The following is a 21578-nucleotide window of genomic DNA, read 5'->3' on the forward strand; positions in this document are numbered from 1 at the left end:
GGGGGGGGGGGGGGGGGGATAAGGGCGAAGGGTAGAGATGGCGGAGGAGTTGAGGAGGAAGAGGTGGGAGATGGGGCCAAGAGGTTGCCCTCCATGAATCACGACACGGAGGCTGATTTAGAGGCCCAGCAGTCGCTGCTATAGGTACTAGGCTGCCTCCTGTAACCTCCTTGTGAACCTCTCGCTATACACTGTGTCCTAAAAGTTATATACCAGGAGAGAGTGACCATCCAGAGAGCTTAGCTATACAAATTTTGAATCAGACTGTATATAATCCTAGCCGGATATCCTAAATGAAAATACTCAAGAACAAATATACGATCATCATCCAACATTGGCGCTGGAGTAAGTTCAGTTTTGACGATTAAAAATAATCAGGTTTGTCACTATCCCCTTTATAGTCATAATCATCGACAAACGATTCGCTGCCTTTTAGACGTCGATAAAAAATCTACGCGAATCTGGAGCAAAGAATTTTAATTCTTGTCCAGACTCTACGTTGAAAATGCACGAATTAAGAGGGCGCAACATGGGATCGAGTCCTAACCAGGCGAATAAATTAAGCTCGTACCTGCCCATCGAGGTTCAGCCCTGATAAATCCCACGTATAGTCGCGCAGACGCGCTCCGCATGTATTTTACATTCTCAATTTGGTATGTGCAGATTTATTGGGGCTCATCCCTCTTTCCGCGCGGGCCACTATATACGCGAGGCACCGCGATCCGCATAGTATATATATATATATACCGCTCGCACGACGCGAGGGTGAGAATTTGGGGGTGGCCACCTACAATGGAAAGCCCGTAACATGGATACGAGGCGCGAGATTAGGTTGCGTACACACACGTAGCAGTACCATATAAATATAAAATAGACATACAGTAGCAATAGGAAGATAAAGAGAGAGAATGAAGATCGCAATAAGGAGGCATAATAAAGGAAATGCAAGGACTGACGGAAACACAAAGAATAAACGTTGGAAAGAGTGTTGGACCAGAAGAGAAGGATAGGTAGGACTGTTTGAGCTATATCTAAGTATGGAGAACGAGCGAGAGAGGAGCGAGTGAGCGAGTAAGCGAATGCCTCGTCGCTTCTCCATTTCAAGCCTAAGCGCGGCCATTCATCAGGATTTCGGCGCGCAGACGTGCTTTATTACTGCTCGCCCGAAATTGCTATCCTACGACTCCATTCCAGCCTGCGAGCTTGCACGCTGCGAACTGGCTCGGTTCTACTACACCCCGGGTAATGCATTGGAACCTTATATAACGCTTGGTCACGCTCGAGATCCAATCCGTTAACCGAGTTTAACCAAATTCCGCCATCCGGAATCCTGCCTTATCTTGCGATCCTTTGGAATAGAGGCTGCGCAGTATTAGATATCTATATCGTAGCTACGCATTAGGTAAGTTAGGTATATTACCCGTAAATCTTATCCTCTAATCGTATTTCTATTAGCTATTGGTATTTATCGTGTGACTAACTGCATACCGATTTTACATAGTCTGAGGGTAAGTATGCATTGTATGTACAATATATTTTCGCTGAATTTATCCCTAAGTGAAACTAGTCCGTAAGCACGTACCACGTGGAAAACTTATGCTTCGCAAAGAGTCTCTAGGTCCTCGTGATACTCTATTGTCTTTACACGTTAAAGAACACACGTGTCTCGTGTGTATATATATATATATATATACGTGTAGTCTATATTATCGAGTCCTTGCACGCCATGAGTCAGTCTCTCTCATGAGAACGGTGGGGAGATTGCCAGAGGATACTACGCGAGGAGAGGATCGAGGAACGTGTCGCTGCATACATTTACGACGTTCTGCTTCCAAAGTATCATGCAGATAGGGACTGGTGGTCGGTGATGCCGAAGGTGGTAAGGGCATCGGAGGCGTGCATGGTACCAAGAAGAAAGAACTTACCGACACCATGGGGTATGGAGGTATATCTACTTATAACCTCATGAAGTCCCCAGGAAAAAGTCGTCCTGAGAATCGTTCAAGTATTCCGGAAACGTGCACTTAGACTCGTGATAGCTTCTCTATTGGAATCGGTTTGGAATCTTTGAGATCCTGAAAACGGTAACATTGGATGGAGTCCAATGGCAGCCATAGCAGAGACCACGAAGAGGAGTAAGAATGGCTTCTGGTGATAGTGGCACTGAGCTCGATCCGAAGACCCAAGGTATGTCTAGCACCGGTAGAAAGTGGCAGGAACGCGAAGGAAGGAAGGAAGGAAGAAAGTCAAACTAAGCAAAAGAAGGAAACGAAAGTAAACCGACTATATTCTCACAGCCAATGGGTGGTTCCCAAGGTATTCGTCGAGGACGAAATTGGACGAAAAGCCGAGAGAGTCGTCGCCGAGATGGCAAGCGAGTGTATGTCCGCGTCCAGTGAAGCGTCCCCGTTGATGCTCTCCAGGACGACGTTAATGTGACAGCCGCCACATTCTGGAGCCAGACCCGGAACAGCAATAATAATAATTCGAGCGTAGGGCGGGGTTGAGATACAGAGAGTAAGGAGGAAGGAAGAAGAAGCACGAGAAAAAAGGAAAGGATAGAGAAGAAAAGGAAGAAAATGGATGGAATAATACAGCGCGAAACATTGCGTACTGTAGTAAGGACAACGCGGTCGACTTATGGTCCAACCCCCTAAGCGGAGTCTTGGTGCTTGGAACTGGGTGAAGAATAAGATACCAGACACATATTTTATACCGGGCTCTTCACAGACAGCGCATTCCGCTCGGCAATGCTATCTTCTGAATTATCGTTATATAAAGCACTTCGCCAAAACGTGCATCCATCTTCAGTGCCGTACGCCATGAGCCGTGCGCCTCGCGCGCCGCGGCACCGCGTGGGCAATCCCATGTACACGTCCGCACGTCTCCCGACTATGGAAGGGACTACGAGAGATCCCTGATCCGCAACTTGTATTTCATACGGGTGCACAAATGTCCGCTGCACTTGGTTGCATTGCGCCCTGGTGCACAAGCCCCCCTGTCGATTTTATATACGACGTCATTGTCATTCACTCATTCAATCGCGGTCATTCGTTCGTCTCTGAGGTTACTTACGCGTTCTGTTATCGGTATATCCGTTCGTTCGTCTCCGGGTCGGTCAATAGTCTCGTAATTCACATATAGAACCCTTGGCGTGTAAAGGTAGTCGCTCCTTACGGATCGATCAAAGGTTTTCTTTTTCATATATCCGATACTTCGATAGTGTATCCCGTACTTCATAAACCTTGGCGAACAATTTAATAGCTTTTTATTTGAGATCAAAATAATGGCAAGATCACAATTTGTATACTGAAAAGGTACAAGTTCACGTTGCTGGTGCTCGGGATAAAATCATGTTGGGTATGGAAGTGGAATTGTTCTCTGGTAGAGGGTATGTATCCTCAAGAGGGTGAAGGGGGTGAGTACCGTCCATGAGAGAAAAGAAGCGGTAGGAATGTTAATACTGTTATTATGATTTATCGATAGAGCATCGGTATAGGGTGGGTGGAGTGGTGGTAGGGCGCACGCGTCCTTCGGAGGGTTGGTTCGATGAGGAAAAAGTCTCTGGAAAAACGAGACAGAGTGAAACGGTATATAGGAAAGAGAGACTGAATAGAGGGGATGATGTCGTGGAGGAGGGGTGGGTGGCTACAGACAGCACCGGTACCGAGGGCGGCATTTTTCTTTAGCTGGCTGAGCCGTCGGAGATTTATTTCTGGGTCCCACAAGACAAATGGAGAGATTGTGTCCAAAATTTTAACAGCGCATTTGGGTGAACACGTCCCGCACCGCGGAGATACTCCTCCCGCTACAAGGGGTATAAAGGATAAGAATGGCGGGTGCCGGGGGGGGGTTGTCAAGGACCGAGGGACTTCGTGGTCCTGGTGGGCGCCGACCGGGATGGGATCGAGGAAAAAGAAGTTTTCTAGTTATCCCCTCGACGAGAATGCGGTCCTGAAACTCCTTGCTTAGTTCGTGACAGAATCGAGCCGTGAAACGAGATCTGCCTTTGGAAACGCTACCGCGAGACAAAGACTTTATTCCAATTATTGGCTTTCGATCAGCCCTTCCTTTTTATCTTTCCTTACCTTGCCTTGTATTATAACGTACCTACTCTAACCTACGGTTTGTGCTCTTCCATCCCGTAGGACTTTTCTGGTCGTACCTATGGGAATAATACCTACGCATTCTTGAAGAAGAATGCTTCTTGATACCCGGCTTTCCAGGATACCACGTACCTGACATCTACTACGTACAAGTACTTACGAGTACTTTGTTCTTATTATAGGTATTTCTTTTGAATTCGGAGAATTATCTTTGCTTTCCTTTAATGTATTCTGTACGTCTTATATATATATACATATATATATCGAATAGTGGAAGTATTGTAGTAAAATATATTCGTTATCACCATAGAACGTAACAGCCTATTTTTGTTCTCGTGAAAAACTTGTGTGGAATTTTGAATATAACTTTTTGAATCTACCGCCATGAATTTACATACAAACTAAAACGTACTTTTTAGAGGAATTAAGTGAAGCTTATGGAGGGTGTGATAAATTATATTATCATTACTCGTTATGGATTTTTAAAAACAGTTTAAATTATAAAGGATACCACGAATCGACGTATGAATTTATTTTTGGGGATGATCCGAAAAAAGATTATCTACGTGCATTCGTATAGGTGTCTTTGTGGCACAGCGCTGAGAAGTGTGAACTAATGTTCATTATTGGGCCTCGCTGGCAGCTTAATATTCCTTGGAAGGGCGACTGATTTAGGGCAGGTGCGCAACTATGCGATGAAACGTCCCAAGCGGTGAGAACGTATTATGAATATTTTCGCGGTGCACAGAACGTTAGAAATAAAGGACATTGCTCCGAGCATCTCTGGGGATGAAGGGTGCGTGCTTGGCATGCTCAGGCACCAATTTCGGCCGCGTATAAATAATACAGTGAGGGATGTTCGTCCAGTCCTGGACAACCCCTCTGCTCGAAAATTGGACCTCGTATCTGTCTCGCGCACGCAGCTCCTCACAGCCGCCTTATACCACCCCCCAAGGGTTTTTATTACTTCTCAGCAAAAAGCGAAATTGCCTCGACTAACCTTCGAAGCGCATTCGAGATCTCCGTTTCGTAGCTACACCAATTACCTTCTAACGTTCACTTATCTTTTTTCTCCCTACTTTCGCAATGAAATAAAAGACCTTCCAGAGGATCGCCCCATTGTGATTTAACCGGTGCGTTACGACGATAATTGAAAATCATGTTGAATTTCGATAAAATATTCATATTTTTAGTAACATATATAAATACGTGGCTATAGGGTAGAACCGTCTTGTCTGTTGGTAATAATTTTTTTTTTTTTTTTTCAAAAAACGCCATACCACGTTCTTATTCACGTTGGACAGTAAAAACGTTAATACGTGAGAAGTTCCAGGATATTTTTTTACAGGGAACAATTTCTAGCGTATTTTCATTAAGGAAACTCTGGAAATCCTCCCTAGGGTGTCTCGACCTCTCTGACATTTTCCATCTTACCCGGAGCCAATAAAAACCTTTCCCGTAGCATTCGAATGGCTTTAGTCGAGGACGGGTGTCGCGCATAAATCCGAATAGACATCAGACTCGGCGAATGGAGTCGGAGGAATGGCGAATTTCGGATGCCCAGTCTTGAAAGGATAGTTAAGGTGCATTGTGCGGGGTCCAGGGTGGCGGATACGGACTAGTGAAGGGGTAACGGGGGGAAGTTAAGAATGGTAGGTGATGTGCACGTTCAGTGACAAACGTGCGCAGGACGCAATGAAGTCGACTGTAAGGGTGGCGGGGGGGGGGGCGTTCGGTTCTCTCCCCCTGTGGACGGGGGGTTGGTAAGGGGGCTGGGATTTGAAGCACAGAGGGATGGGTTAGTAAGGGAGGTGCAGACTCTGCAGGCCGATAGAAGGACAGGTTGGGGGTCGGGGAGAGGGTGAGTTATCGTCGTGGCGCAGCATCTCGCGAACGACGCCCGGCGTCGTGTTGGCTCGTGGATTCTTGGACGAATAAAAAAAATGGGTGCGAAACCGCGAAGAAAATAGGTAGGCAGGAAAATAAGCAATGTAGGCGGCAGGGGTGGTGGCCGAGCAAGTAGATAGGCCTGTGGGGTAGCGCAGCGGCACGGAACCTACCCCTAGACTGATACTCAGGTCCCTCCGCGCATCGGGGTTCACTGAATGGTGCTAGCATGATAGCGATAGCGATGCGTCACCCCCCATCCATATAATATACGGGCACAATTTTAAGTTTTACGCCATTTACAAAATGAGACGCCATTATTTTCGCGCGAGGGATTTATTGCTACATACATTTCGAGCCAGCGACGTCCAATTTATGTGGGAGTCGCGTAATAGTCTGCTACCGCAACGCGAGAAACCTTCTTCCGCCAAGTTCGTGCCTGGCGCCACCCCTTAAGCCACCCTCTTACGGACACTGATTAAATAAAAGAACAAATGGAGGGGGCTCCTAATTAGTGCAACGGCTCCCTGCACTCTACGTCGGCATGACCGACGGCTTTAATTCAATTAATTGCAGTTCTACCTACTTCCATGGAGTATCAGGTAGACTGTGCCTGCTCAACGAAAATTCTTTTTATCTTCCCTCAAAATAACTTCAATTAGCCAGTTTGACCAACTGCATAACATCGTACCAATACCGATTTGGTTTATTAGTATGAAAAATCCCGGACAGAAGAATTACCGAAGATGGGATAGTATAGCGTATCTCAATGTAACAATTTCATAAATCAACAAGTGCACAGGGGTCAGGAGGTTCAGCGTTGCCCTGATCATGCCGCTCGTGGTCCCTACGTTCAAGAAGCACAGCCCAGCACTGTTAGCTCGACACGATCGACGATCTTTAGTGCAATAAGGAAAGGAAAATTAAATTCATAGATGAAAAAAATAAACAAAGAAAAAGATGACTATAGCTATATGCGTCTATAATAAAATAAGGAATATTTTCAAAGAAAAAGGTATAACTAAAAGTCAAGGCTTACTCTCATAGAGGTTTATCCTAGGATATCAGCATACTGTGAGTCATGGCAAAGTGTACATACCTTATACCTACTTACGTACTACCTAATACCTACCGAGCGAACTAAGGGTGGGCTGAAGAGTGGAGTGTGCAGGAGGACCAGAGGCAAAGGGTGGTAGAGACGCGGCTGCGTCTGAGTTGCTCGGGATGTATGAGCCTCCCTTCTGGTTCTCCAGCTAGCAGTAATTTTTTGTTCCTGGCCCGCTTGTATCAAATTACGATAAATATTGCGGTGCTGACGTGAACCTCGCGAGGGCGCCTACTCGCCCGCTACGAGGACCAGCGCAGCGTCACGACGCCTTAGAGGCGTAGCAACGGCAGGGCGAGAGCGAAGCGGATCCGAGGCCGCGCAAGAAAATGGAAGTGACGAGGAGAGGAAGAGAGGCAAAAAAGTGAGCGCGGAGAGGAAGAGTAAAAAGAGCTTGTAGAAAATGAACAAGGGAACCGACGGAAGGGCGTCCCGATTTCGTTGAGGCGCCCATACTATATATGTACTACACTTATAGTGACTCTGTGCGGACGCGACGGAATCTCACGGAAAATAAAGTACGTCGACACTTTATTATTTGAAAAGGACCTCTATTTGTTTTTACTACGAGAGGCGAGAGGACCCCTGCGTCGCGACGCTCCAAGACGCCACGACTATTCTCGGCGCGAAGCCGACTCTCTTTTGCGTCCATTGTCCCGAATTATGAGTGCTTCCAGTGAACTCAAAAAAAAAAAACAGTCCGCCAAGATATTTTATTTTCATCTTTCTCTTGATCCATCATTTCTTTTGCTTTAACTTTTAATTATTATCTTCATCACTGACCAATCTAACATACGAGACCCGACGCTTCTGGTTCTGATATACCACTATCATGGGATTACTACGTTCTTTCGAATTTAACACGCAGCATCTATCTTACATCTTACTGAAGCTTGTACCAAGGCATAATTTAGTATCGTGCTCATGGCACATATCGCGTTAAGAAAACCAAAGGAAAAAGCTAAGTTACCCGTAGAGAAAAGTGTATCGCAGAGGAAGCTACAAGTCCCAAGGGTACGTCGTACCGACAGTGCGAAACCGAAGAGGAGAAAAAAAAATCATGACAAGAAAAATTTCGTGCGTGTAAAGAGGCGAGATGACGCCGGGTTAGGTAGGCGTAGATATAAAGGTACATATATGTACACATAAGGGTGGGTGGGGCTTAGTCAAGTATATATATATCTATATAAAAGGCAGAAAAACACAAGTATATACATATATACATGTATATCCCGATATGTAAAAAGTCTGCCACATAGGTGTCTTCCACCTACCCCGGACGCTTTCAAGGGAGAGAAAAGAGAGCGTCATGCCGAGAGAGCCAGAAACGAAGAGAGGCGTATGGAGGGAGGCACGTAGTGGGGGTTGACAGAGATGAATTCGTTTCATTTCACGCTGGGAAGCTCTCGCGTTCCCCGCGTCCGATGATTTACTGGGCTACAATGTGGTAACCCATGATTTATCGCTACCAACACGCCGCCTCGCTACTACGCCATACCTGCCCCGTATAACGACGTGTGCGCCTGTCCGTGCTTCGCCAGAGCAGCTCTCTCCTCGTACCTGCAGGTACATGTGCGTGTCTTCGCGGCCTCCAACGGGACCGGGAGGGAAGAGCCGAGGATGGATCCACCCGGCCATCTTTACCGAAAACTCACGCACGCCACCAGAAACCATTGTATCTGTTATCTACTAGCTGTTAGTATGGTATATACCTATATTCCGTATAGATACTGGTTCTGCTTTTTATATTGATATAATATATACGCTATACAGTCACATATATGGCAATGCTGTAGAATCCTTATGCACTAACTTTCCTTACGTGTCCTTTTGCCATTTTTGTTTTTCGTTTTCTTTTCATCGACCCCAAGCTCGATCTTACCATGAACGATGACCCATTCGGTAATATAAGGACATTCATCATTTCTTCCCCTTATTTTTGGCCACGTGCCACGAGATTCGATCGATTCCCTACATCCACGGTTTCTTCAGCGCCATTTTATGCAATCTGTATAGACGTTCAATATCTTTGCAATTTTTTTACCGATTTTACGCTTCGTCAGAAATTTCTATGTTGTTCGCTTTGATTTTAGATATCTTGAATTATATCATGGTAAATATAGATAAATGCTAAAGAGTGGTTTACACGAAGATTAACGACCACGCAGAGTGCATATTATGTCTAGTTGCGGTTCCATCTGTGGTCGCGAGTCCCAGGTCGGGCGTCAAATCGCTTGGTGAACCGTAAACGCGACCATATCGCGACCATCATGGCCGAAACGGACGTGGTCACCAAGTATAACTATAATTGCGTGGGTATAATAAACAAGACTAGTCGCGAGTACCAATGTTTCGCCGCAGAATTCGCCACCCTGTGGCTTTCCCCAAGTGCACATGGACCAAGAGGAGTATTTCGAGAAGGAGTCTTGATTCCCTAGAAACTGTAAACTGAACCAGCTACCAAGAGACCAACAACCTAGACGAAGTTACCGGGGGTACAGTTCTATGGGAGTGGTATACATATACTACTGATAGTATACAGTGATACTGGTATATACTATATTACAGTATAGCTAGTATCCTCTTACTTGACTCTCAGAAGTCGAGACTCGCTTTCAGGGTCCTTCTCTAAGATTCATTAGGGATCCTGCTAATCCTCGTATCTGACTATTCTGAAACCTCCAGCCGCTTTGCCGCGTGGCTCTGAGACTTATCGTGACCGCGTAAACTTTGACACCCCTTGTAAATCTACAAGCGTGGATAACAGCCGGTAGATATACGTGAAATTTTATTAGAACGTTTGAAAGACGATGTTTGCTTTTCTGAGATTTGTTGGTGTCATTTTTTTTCATATTCTTCTTTTAGGCATTTTTTAAGTTTTTTTTTTTATTAGGCATGTGTGTGAACGGAAAAAGTCTAATAGGGATAGTTTAGGAGAAGAGGCTTTGTAAAATTTAGTTCTGAACGTCTTTTATTAAAACGGGTTGGGGCGAGATATGCATAATTGAATTTGAGGCAAACTTTAAATTAGTCCGGCAGGGGGGGGGGTGGTAAGGGCTGGCTATACTTTACCCTAAAATTTGTTTCATCCGTCAACTGATGTTGGAACATTCCTTCTGTATGGGAGTTGTTTTTTTTTATTGAAAACTGTTTGAAAAAGAATATAGGAGGAGAGGAGATTTTTTACTAACAGTTTACGGATTATGCCCTCTCTCTATTTTGCATGTCTTCTTCTTTCGGTTATTTGAATTATAGTACGCTATGGATCCTTTGAGAATAGATTGTTCTAGATCATTATCGATCGAGCGTCTAACGACTAGAGGGCATATAAGTATAAAACGCGTACGCGAGAAACTCTACTCGTCGCTAAAACGCAGTGCGCAGAAGTGATCGACAGTGTATTGTTAGTGTGACATCTAGTGTTTCTATTTAAAATTAGTGATTGTGCTTCACACTCTCTTATAGTTTTTTTCTCTTTCTATTGCACTCATCTCATAGCTGCATCTCTCAAAGCCCTCTCTCGAGTTTTTGCAAGACCGAGTAGACTCCTCTTGTCTTGTCGGGACTATTCTAGTAACTTCTCTACCCTACAAGACTTGTCTTGCCATCTCCGTTTATCTCTTAGTCTAACCAAATCTAGAAACTTCTCGTCGTGTTAGTGATCTCTTTGGCAAATCTCTCCTAACACGACACATCTCAAGAGTCGATTATCTGCTTTTTTCTCATCAAGCTTATTTCTCATATTCTCTGTATTCCTTTTTTTTTTGTTTACATCTAGATTAAGCTACATTTCTGCCGTGCTGCTGTTTAACCAGAGTTTTTTATTACTGTTTTGTAACAAAAACTTTTGGTACACGCGTGATTTTTGCATACTTTACAAGAAAGATTAGTTTCTTTAATATACAGTCTGGTACAATGTCTAGTAAGTAATTTGAAAAATATGTCGAAAAATTTGGTATGATTTTTTTAATTTATCATACAAAAAAATAAAATAGCATTTATTGACTTTCAAGGGTTCTAGTATATTATATAGGTGGTCTCGACACTTTAGCGTCGGTATCATTTACGTGCGTGTCCTATAAAAATGAAAGAGGGTCGTGTGCCAGCAGTGACATTTAAAATTAACATTTTAATCCACAGTACCAACCCAATGCGAATTATAAGTTTTATTGTTATTAATATATATGATAACATGAAAAACCCAAGGGACCAGGAGACCCTTCACTCTCCCGTAATATCAAGGACGACACTTTGGCCAAAATTCTCTCTCCCTGCACCTTTGATATTTTCACCCTTAATATCACAAAACTCCCCACCCACATGAAATTCTAAATCGTTACCCTTGTCAAGGTAATAACTAATTTTTTTGAATCTTTAAACATTTTCAATAAAAAAAAAAGACAGATTTCTTTAATGATTAATCAATAACATATATGGCACTCTCAATTACACATCTCAAAATTTCGAAATATTTCAAAATATATACTTCAAGATCGATCCGACCTATCGAAACGATACATATCCATATATACGTTGTAGCATACAAATGGTGCAAAGCATAAAAGACCAGCAGCAAAAGGATCAAGGAGACGATAGAACTCGCGGTGTGAAAATTCCATTGGCTTGTTCTTGAGTGGCGATGGGTAGCGTGCATTTTTATTGCCGTTTAATTAGTTGGCACGCGTGGCATTCGAAACCCCAGGCGGGCGATATCTCAAAAGGAGGAGGGCCGCGCTATTCGTTACGTAACTCCGTAGTGCAATAATTCACCAAATAACGAGGCGCTCCAACTAGCACAGACTACAGCATATACGTATATATATACGTATATAGCGAAGGTCCTTATGATTTGTGGTAGAGAGCGAGTCTAGCCGTCCATCACGTTTAGCGGTCGTGAAATGAGAGACGAGTTGTAAAACATGACAGGCAAATGAGGATATACGTGGCGGAAGGAGTGAGTGTCTCGGCTCCTCCTCGTTCCTCCACTTTTCCTACCACTGATGCTGAGTGGGTGGTGAGTTTGGGACGATTCTGCTTCTCCTACTGGGAAAATGGGGATTTTCGGGTCGCGTGCCACCACCACCAACAGGATTTTATAGCGCCGTTAAATTCGTGCGGACATTTCCAAAACCTAGGGTGAAACACAAAGTGACTGTAAAATCGGTTTAGGAATACCAATACTGTTTCTACATGTTTAAAGGGGATATTGACATCTTGTTATGAATTTAAGGGTAGTTTAACTTTGGATTTGAACACCAAATTTTAGGGGACACCCTGGCAAGGTTTTGGGCTTAGGGTTGGGATTATAGTTTGTCGAGTGTTATGGAATGGTTTGGGGTTGCATTGTAGACCTTTAGATAGTGGCTAATGAGTGAAATAATGTCATATATATGGGAAGGGATATATGGAAAACGTTAATTATAAAAGGGTTGACCATCTAAATTACACGAAGTGCTACTGTATAGCCTAAGGAAGACTTTTTAGTAGGTGTTCTGGAATCCGACCGAGTGCTTCTGCTTCTTAATCCAGTGGCTGTGATTTCTTTTCTCCCACTCAGAGAAGTCCTGAGGTTGTTTTATCTAAATTGGGGGAATCGACTAGACTTAACTGTAATAATGTTATATGTGAAGTTAAGGAGTCTCGTGAATATGCATTAAGTAATGAATATTTTATTTGAAATAATCACTGATGGTTATTGCTCGCAAGACCACGTGCATATTAGAAGATATCACGCGGAAAAAGTGCATCAGGATACGTGTGTACTAAATTATTAATATGACCGTATACGACATAACAGTCGTGATTCTGTAAAATGAACAAATTAGATCGAGAATTGGTGGAAATATTCGTTCATTCTATTTCCTGTATGAATTCAGGCAAAACCCAGTTTTTAGGTACATACGTACCGTTACGAAAGGCATGAGACCCACATATTAAAAACAGCTGTTCCATATAACGAAGATAAAGAACATGTCTGGTCAAAAGATCCAAGTTGTCAAGCGTGTAAAAAAATAATTAAGTGGAAATATAATTATGAGAGACGTGCAAAAGAGAAAAGAGAAATTTCAAAAATAAAAATATAATAAAACAGCTCATATACACGCTATATATAAGGTACATAGGATATTCACGCTTTGGAAATGCGTGAACGACAAACTGCGTGGTGGTCGTAGATGTGACAAGAATGCCGCGCAGTGTCGATGTTCCGTATTGATTCCTTTCAATATTCCGCGATACGTTTTATTGCTACATTTACTTTTATGATATCGCCCAGCTTTTCACACCCTCTCGGCACTTACCATCGAGCCGTAGAAGCTTATGCTCGAAAGATTCCTATATACGTATATACCTACACGACAATAAACGTAAGGACGAGGAATATACAAACCGTAGGAAAATATTCGACACGTCCCGCAAATCAAAGTACGCAAGATATAAAAGGATTCAAAGAGAGATAAAAAAAGACGTTCTTCTCAAATCAAGAATAACGAGTTTTGAAAATCTATAGGGTGTTGAATTTCATCCGGATGGCTTTAACGTACCGGTAACGACTTAGTCTCGATAGTGCGAACACGCGTAAGTACGGAGGGATTCCTGTCCCGCGCAACCCTTACGCACTATTTAACGCAGCCATTGAAGCAGTAGGGTGATGCCGCCGGCACCCAATCCAAGATGTTCTTGTTTACCAAATTAGTCGTAAATTTACGAGGCTAGAGCCCCGAGAAGATTAGCACACCGACATGCATCTTTATTAAATGCAGTGCCGCGTGCGCATGCGCGATTCTCGTCGCGCAAAAGGAACTCTCCCCACAGTGAAAGAGTAGTGAAAGTTCAGGTTGAATTTTATCGAAATAGAAAATAACAAGTACGTAATAACTGGAGATCCTCCACGGCCGCTTGAAGGGAACCAGAAAGCGAGAACGTTTTTTGAATCGGTAGCTGGAGTCGCCTTGTGACTCGGAAAATGACGTCACAATATGTATATATATATATATACCTATATAGTAAGAAATCATTACCAATCCAAGTTCTATACCGAAGCTACCCCGGTCATACTGACTATATGTATAGATATATCTATACTGATGGCAGTACAGTAGTGAATGGAGCCAGAAGGAAGGTCTTCGGAAATTAAATGTCCCTAGAATGGTCTTTTTTTTCTCAGTGGTAATGTACGAGCACGAACTAAGAGCCCGGGGCCCTTTTGCAGGAGCAACGAGGCAGGAACCTGCCAGGGCGGGCAGGACAATTTCGCCCAGCGATAAGGAAGTAGATCGAGTCAGGAGATAACTAAGATCCCCTTACATCAGTGTGAGTGCGTCTGCAATGACCATAGTATAGGCGTGGGTATATACAGCTAGTGACTCTGTGATTGTGCTATTGCACAGGGCACTCGGTATTTGTGGCACGAGCATGCGCCGGTGGATATATGCATTCCACGAGCGCGGAAACTGAACGGTATTCGTACCTCCCTACATATAAGAACCGATACGGTGAATAGGTACCTGCGGATCCCGCACGAATACCGCACGTTTATATTGCAGACTATACACGCCACGCTACATCACACTACCGGTACTTGTACTTTATACGAGTGGGACTCTGGATGTTGTAGCCATTTATAGAGAGTCATCTTACATACTGGATAAGTTCCATATGGGAAAATACGCGTACAAGTATGTGGGACAGATTGACGTCGAATATCCTTTGTAAAGACGCCGGCGACTTGTTTGACTATAGAGAATTTGTAATGAAATTTTGAAAAATTACAAAAAATCATAACTTTCATTTACTTTATTTTCAATATTGAAAGTAGTATTAAAAATTTGTTATATCATTGCTATCTGAGTTTTTCAATTTTATTTGATGATTTTTGTGGGTCTTTCAGTGCTCATATGTTTTTTTTCTTGAGCCCTTAAATTGAACAAATTGCTTGTAAATTGAATTAGGCGGCTGGGCTTGGTTTGAGATGTCTTAATTTCATGTTAAAATATTTATGACGCTCGGTCTATTAACTTTATGAATGACAGTGGGTCAGCAGTGGGTGACTCGTTCACTTGCTGGTTGGCTGCCTGTTTAGTTATTGTTTCCGCCACAGATTATAGGGATGGGGGTCTTTATTGCCCTCTGGTGGTAATATAGGTATATACCCCACTCACCCGTCGGCACGCTTCTACGCTATATACGTTTACGTGTAGGATTGTACGAGCTCACACCTGTTGGCGCCTGCGATTATGACCGCAATAACATTCCGTCAAACTGTGAATGTGCTCCCGGACCCTACCTAACCTAGACTGGTAGAAACGATCTAGTAACCACGTGCCGAGCACGTTGCTATCTTCATTGCGTAATGCACCTTTGATTCTCTTGTTGACTTCCGGGAACTTTGTGGCGAATGCCCTTGGAGACAATTCAGCTCGAAAGTGTCACTGCATACAGAGTTGATTACCATCGTGATAATGATACAACAATTTTTTCTATCAGTACGATTATGGTATAAATTATATTTATGGAATTAATCATATAAAATTAAAATATTAAAATTAGAATTCTATTTATTGCAAAATATTTATGTAGCGTGTTAATTATTTTTTTATTGTATTGAATCAGCAGAATCAATATATTCCGATGTTAAAGGTGTAAGGAGTTTGGAACATTTGAATAAATATTTTTCAAGTTTTTTTTCCTCGATTTTAAATGGATTTTTGAAAAATTTTAAAAAGCTTTATCGTACAGTGCGTATCGAGCGATAAGTTTTGTATATGGTTTTAGTTTTATTTTCTTGTATATATTTCCACATTTAATGCTCGCTGGCAAAACAGATACGTATAGCGGAAAGGAAGCTGGGCTCCAGCTCATTGATTTTATGTCGCAAAACTATTTATTGGTCAATAAATCTCGCTTGTCGATACCACTCGATGCGTGATGCGCTATAATAACGGAATCTTTCCCAAAACTGTCCGCTGCAAAATATTCTGCAAGTGGAATTTTGTGTTTCGAGCGTGGTAACAGAAGCGATGTACATATATAATACAGCATGAAATACTGACTGCCGTCATCGACGATACAGTCAAATCGAGGATTTTTCGAATTTACATTCGACCGTGCTTTAGAGAAAACTCCATTTAAATTCGCAAGTAGCGGAATTGGCCGTCGACTGGATACAATTTCGCGGTGGCGCGTTCCAACCTAGCGGGAATCCAATTTAGAATGGTGATGTGGAAACCGAGCCTTGGTATACATATAACTCTAGGGGTGTTCAACAAAAACTTGCCAACCCTCAATTTACCATAAGCGTATTGAATTACGGATTTAATTCCGTTTACTTTAGAATCATCTATTTCCTATACATACATAGGAAGGGTCAGAATTTAAAATGATATAAAAAATGTTGATTATCTCAACGTAATTAATTTCTATAATTTCTATCAAGAAATTAGGAAGCTGACCAAGTTCATATCATAGCTATAAACGTGTAGCTTTTACAGTGCTGCAGGGTCGCACAGTTTGTTGTGAAATGTGGTAGTCGTACCCCATGGTGGGATACGCTAAAAATGGGAGAAAAAAATTTTAAAAGAAAACTTACCGACGGTCTCGAAGTATTTTACGACTACTCGGGACTGCAGCGAATTAGTTTGTAGTTGTACACTGTCGAAAGACGAGTCCACAGCATCCGTGTCAATGTTCCATTTGGTTTTTCATCTGTTCGCAGATCTGGACTATTTCCAGGAAAGTGACCCACTCCTCGCCGAGCCTGAATAACGTTCATCGAAAATCCAAGAATGCAGTGTGTTACAATAAAAATAGTGAAAATCTATGAAAAATATGAGTGAAGTGATAACGGAATAAAATGTAAACAATGATAATATTTCTTCGATCATAATCGTTCGCCGGATTACTTTAAACGCCAAGGTATCTACGCAAAAGCCGCGCAAACAATCCCTCCAACAGTTACGTAATAAACAAGTTGTCCACAACGCGATAAAAACTTGCACAATAATTTTACGACAAGAACTCGCCAATCTCGACGTATCGCTCTTTGAACCAGTCGCCATGTTTAAGAAAGTCCAGTGCAATATAATCCAGTTGTATCCTCATATAGATGTAGCGCGATATAAGCGGGATGAGAAAATTCGTACGACTCGCTAACGTTGGTTAAAAAAAAAATGTAAAAAAAAAAAAAACAAAGAAACAAGAACAAAGAAGTCCAGCGTCGAGCCTCGATCTCCCAATGAATCCACATAATGTCCATCATCCAAGATCAACTTATATATCGAAACTCATGGGATCGTGTGGGTCCGTCGGTGATACACCACGTGGCGACGAGGTGTAGTGTGTGCGAAGCAGCTCCACAAATCACCATTACTCGATGTGTATCGCGACGCTATATAATTATACCTATAACGCCAAGCACCAGGTAATGGCTCAATCCCGCACGTGCATGTCGATGATAACCAGTCCGAGGTGGCCTATACGTTCCAATACCGCGGGAGATTCGAAAAGAGTCGATCTCATTGGGCAGCCGGGGTCACGTGGTTGGTTACGTCAGCGCGATCGTCCCTGCGAGCGCGAGCGGGACGCCATGATAAGCACGTAGGAGTAACAGAGACGCGATGGCCCATCCCCTCGTTCCCATTAACAACGCCCTTGCATATAAATCCCGTTTTATCCGTGTGTTGGCGCGCGTGTGCCTGCCATTCTTCTCCGTCGCGTATTGTGGGCCGCCCATAAGTATCTCTCCGTCTAGAGCTCTCCCCGACTCTCCGCCTCCTGCCCCGCGTCGGACGTGGGACAGGAGCGCTAGGGATGGCCGGTTGGTTGTGCTGGTTCGCTATGCCACGGAGAGGGATCGGTTTTGGTGTTGGCTCCGGAGGGGAATGTGCGATGGGTTAGGGTCCGGGTATAGCAGAGGCAGAGGGTATACGGCCCTGGGACGTGATGGCGAAGAGGGTCAGGGGTCGAGAGGAGCGGCACTTTCGTGGCAGGACGAGGTGGGGTGTGGAGGGTGCTCGAACAAGGGGCCTGGAGGGCAGGGGGCGAAGGTGGCGGAGGAGGGGGAGGAGGAGGTGGGTGAGGAGGAGGACTAGCACACGAGGAACGAGCGAACGGAACCACGACGAGAGCGTAGCCAGCGCCGCGTGGCGGTCCGAGGTGGGGACTATCGGCCGTAAACCATCCGCGGTGAACATTTAACTCACGTATTGCCATCCGACAAGTTTGCTTTGGCCCGCGAGAGAGCGTCATCCGCACGACGACGACCGGGTACACTTCCGCGATAACGATAAACACGCGAGCCTCCGCGCGCTTAAGACAGTATTTACTTAATCGTACTTCATCTTTAATAACGGGAGATCGGACGCCGGGACTGAAAGGCTCTTTACTTCTCACGCTTTGCCACCGTCGAAACGACGGGACGACCAAGAGCAGCGCGACGTACGACTCGTGTCGCAGTCCCGGGGACTCCGCGCCGGCTTCAGACTGCTGGCTGTTATCATGACGAAGAGGTCACGAGTGCGGAACTCTCCGCAGCCCTATGCCACCGTCCTCTTTCGCTGAACTCTTCAATTTTGGCCGCTCCGGTAAGTTTTATCATCGTTATTCTTCCTGATGGTGTTGGATTACGAACTCATTTCGTTGTTTACATTTTAAATTTATGTATTTCGAAGTTCGCCATGACGCGCACTGTGTAGGTCATCTTTTAAGGTTTCTACCGTATCTTCGTCTTCCCATAGACCACGATACTCGACCTCCCGCCAAATCGTTTTGCGCACATGCCCCGTCGGCTACTGAGTCTCCTTACCGTCAGTCAGGCTTCTCAGTCTACGCTCAATTTTCAAAATTGCATTACTTCAGAAAGATGGGAAATTTATTGAATTCTATTAATGAACTCAGAGGTAGATTGACAATGGTATATCTGTCATAGGATACTTGCAGCGTCTCCACCTGTTAAACTGCATAAGACTGCGCTTCAGAAATACGTCGTTAGTGCTCGTATGAATGTACACGTTACTCATTTTTTTTCGCGCAAAAAATATACTTTCCCTAGTGTATTGTCAACGCGTGTAAAGCAAGCATGAAAATTGTTTCCAGCTTCAGTTCTTCACGTGTAATCTAGCATTCAGAGATTCCCTGGCGATTCGTAGTCGAGTACACTCCGAATGGTAAATGTAATAATTATGCAGTGTAGTTATCGTGATACCTAGCCGCAGGGAATTATCGTTTGTCGATTATCTCTTCGGTTCGCGCGGGACGTTATTACTTGTCACGTGCGCGGACGATGCCGTGATCTATCGATCCATACGCTGTCGGCCATTGTATTGTTTTTAACAGGACACACGATGTAGTATTTACCGTTGGAGATTTGATCCGGTTTCCTCAGTCTGGTACAAATATGTCTTGAGAAAGAAATAACATAAATCATTTATATTAATAGCAAGAAGTAATAACAAGAAAAAAATCGATTTTACTTTACAATCATTTTTACGTGTCACCGTTACTGTGATCGATGTACGTACTGCTTATGATTTATAGTATTATCTAACATCAGGTTCAATACATTTTGTGAATAGGAGTTCAATAGCGTCATAAATATCTAAACTATCCCCCATAAAACTGTTGACACTCGAACTACCACCCTCTGTCTATAAACATTGATTATTTTAATGATAGCAGAGCGTCATATCGCACGTATATAATTTTCCTATATTCAAAATTATAAACAAAAAATTGTTGCGTCAATATTGCACCGATTTTAGTTTCCGTCGATTCTTCAAAAATTCGCGTATAACCCACCCTTCGTTCTCTGATTTCCCATTACCCGTAATGGGGTTGTACCGCGAAAACCGTTAGTATAAAGCGGTCCAGATCTCATTTCATAGGCGCAAAGTTATTTCAAGCCACGAGCTCCTAAGGTCCCAGGGGCATTGATTTTTGAGAAGAAAACCAGCCGAAAATAGAGTGAGTTTGGTCTGGAACCGGTGAAATAGGTGCTGTAGCGCCCAGTCTCCTGACGGAGGCCATAAATAAGGATCCGACGGTCGAGAAGGCTGCAGTCGGTGATAAGCGTTCCTTTGCCTCCTTTACCCCCCTTTATACCCACGGAGTTTTCCAATGCGTCGTCTTCTGGTTCTCAGGGCAGCTCTCCTCACGGACGACCTATAGAGGTATACGTGGGCATTTCTTCCATCAGGCCGCATGCGAAAGGGTGAAGTCGAAGGAGGTAGCCACTGGTACACAAGGAGCCGGGCTGCAAGTTCCAGAAGTACGGCAGGTCATTTTACAAGGGGGTAGAGGTTATAGGTACCACCGTCGCAAGGGGGATAAAAGCTACAACACAACGCACCCGGCGTTTCCAACTATAACGAATAGGTAGCTGGCGCCTTCATCCCCTACGGGCAGCACGGAGCGGCCATTTCTCATATCAGTTTAGCCGACACTTTCGAGAACTTGCCCGGAGCGCTTGGGGTGTCGCGACGTCACCCGATCCACTACCTCCCCTGAACTCTCTCGAACCAGCATCCAACTCGAACCCCTCCTCGAACACCTTAGCTACTAGTCGAGAGCCTCGGGCATCCCCCGCTTCAACCCCCCAGCAAACCAGGGCCATTTGAGCCCGCTACCCTCTCGCCGAGTGCCCGCGGCCGCAAGATAAGTGACGCCCGAAACTTAACAAACCCTCCGATGATAAAGGAGCACCCTTCCTCTTACATCAACCCTGCGAAAGAGAATCGCTCGCTCGGTTCGTCCTTATCCGCTTCATCCAATACGTTACTCTCTCAGGGCTACGTTTCTTGGGATCTCTTATTTCAATGGGGTCTGTTCGTTTACTTCTCTCGCGATTAGTTATCCTTCTTTGTTATCCTGGAGAAAATTCGTTACGTGCAAAAAGTAAATTTTCCAAACTTTCCAAATCCTTCATCGGCATTAGAAAAGAGTATATGGGCAGGAAGAAAATTCTTGGGTATTCTCTTATCTCTTGGTACCGTTCATTAAGTCATTAAAATCCAAATGCACCGCTCTCTGGAATTCTCGGAGAGTTCAGTGAATCACTCGTAGCCTCGCATTAGTTTTTACTCGATGTTTCCGACATCCGAAGATGATAAAACGGGGTAAAGTAACCATTGGGATCCTTTCTATTGATTTTAATGTTTATCAGATTAAAATGTCCCTGGCGTAAATCTCATTTATCACTAAATGTGTCAATCCTCCAATTACGAGGTCCGTTATCTTATCCGTGCTCGGAATCTCAAATTAATTATTTTCGCATAATTCTACGTCGTCCGGTCAGTCTTCCAGTGTCTCCCACGTGCTTATCCACCGCGGGAGACTATACAAGAAAATATGAACCAAGAGGTAGCGTTCTGGTTACGTTTAGAAACCGGATGTTGGTGCTGTAGATCCACTCAATTTTCCATACCAGTTGACAGAGTCTGCATGGGACTTTGCGTCAATGGAGCGAGTCGCGAGTATACCATAAATAA

General features: G+C 43.9%; 2 protein-coding genes across 2 annotated transcripts in view; both read left to right on the plus strand.

Annotated features, from left to right (window-relative positions):
- LOC107270218 (homeotic protein ultrabithorax) overlaps nt 1-18078 on the plus strand; it is a 136052-nt gene extending 117974 nt beyond the window's left edge. The window contains exon 5 of the mRNA XM_015745027.2: nt 16811-18078. The gene's annotated coding sequence lies outside the window, so the exon portion shown is untranslated. The remainder of the gene's footprint in view (nt 1-16810) is intronic.
- A 103-nt stretch (nt 18079-18181) lies between these two features.
- Nucleotides 18182-21578, plus strand: part of LOC107270224 (homeotic protein antennapedia) — a 109592-nt gene continuing 106195 nt past the window's right edge. Inside the window, exon 1 of the mRNA XM_015745043.2 lies at nt 18182-18677. The gene's annotated coding sequence lies outside the window, so the exon portion shown is untranslated. The remainder of the gene's footprint in view (nt 18678-21578) is intronic.

This window comes from Cephus cinctus, unplaced genomic scaffold (genome assembly GCF_000341935.2).
Source record: "Cephus cinctus unplaced genomic scaffold, Ccin1 Ccin1_scaffold0709, whole genome shotgun sequence".
In the NCBI taxonomy this organism is placed as follows: domain Eukaryota; kingdom Metazoa; phylum Arthropoda; class Insecta; order Hymenoptera; family Cephidae; genus Cephus; species Cephus cinctus.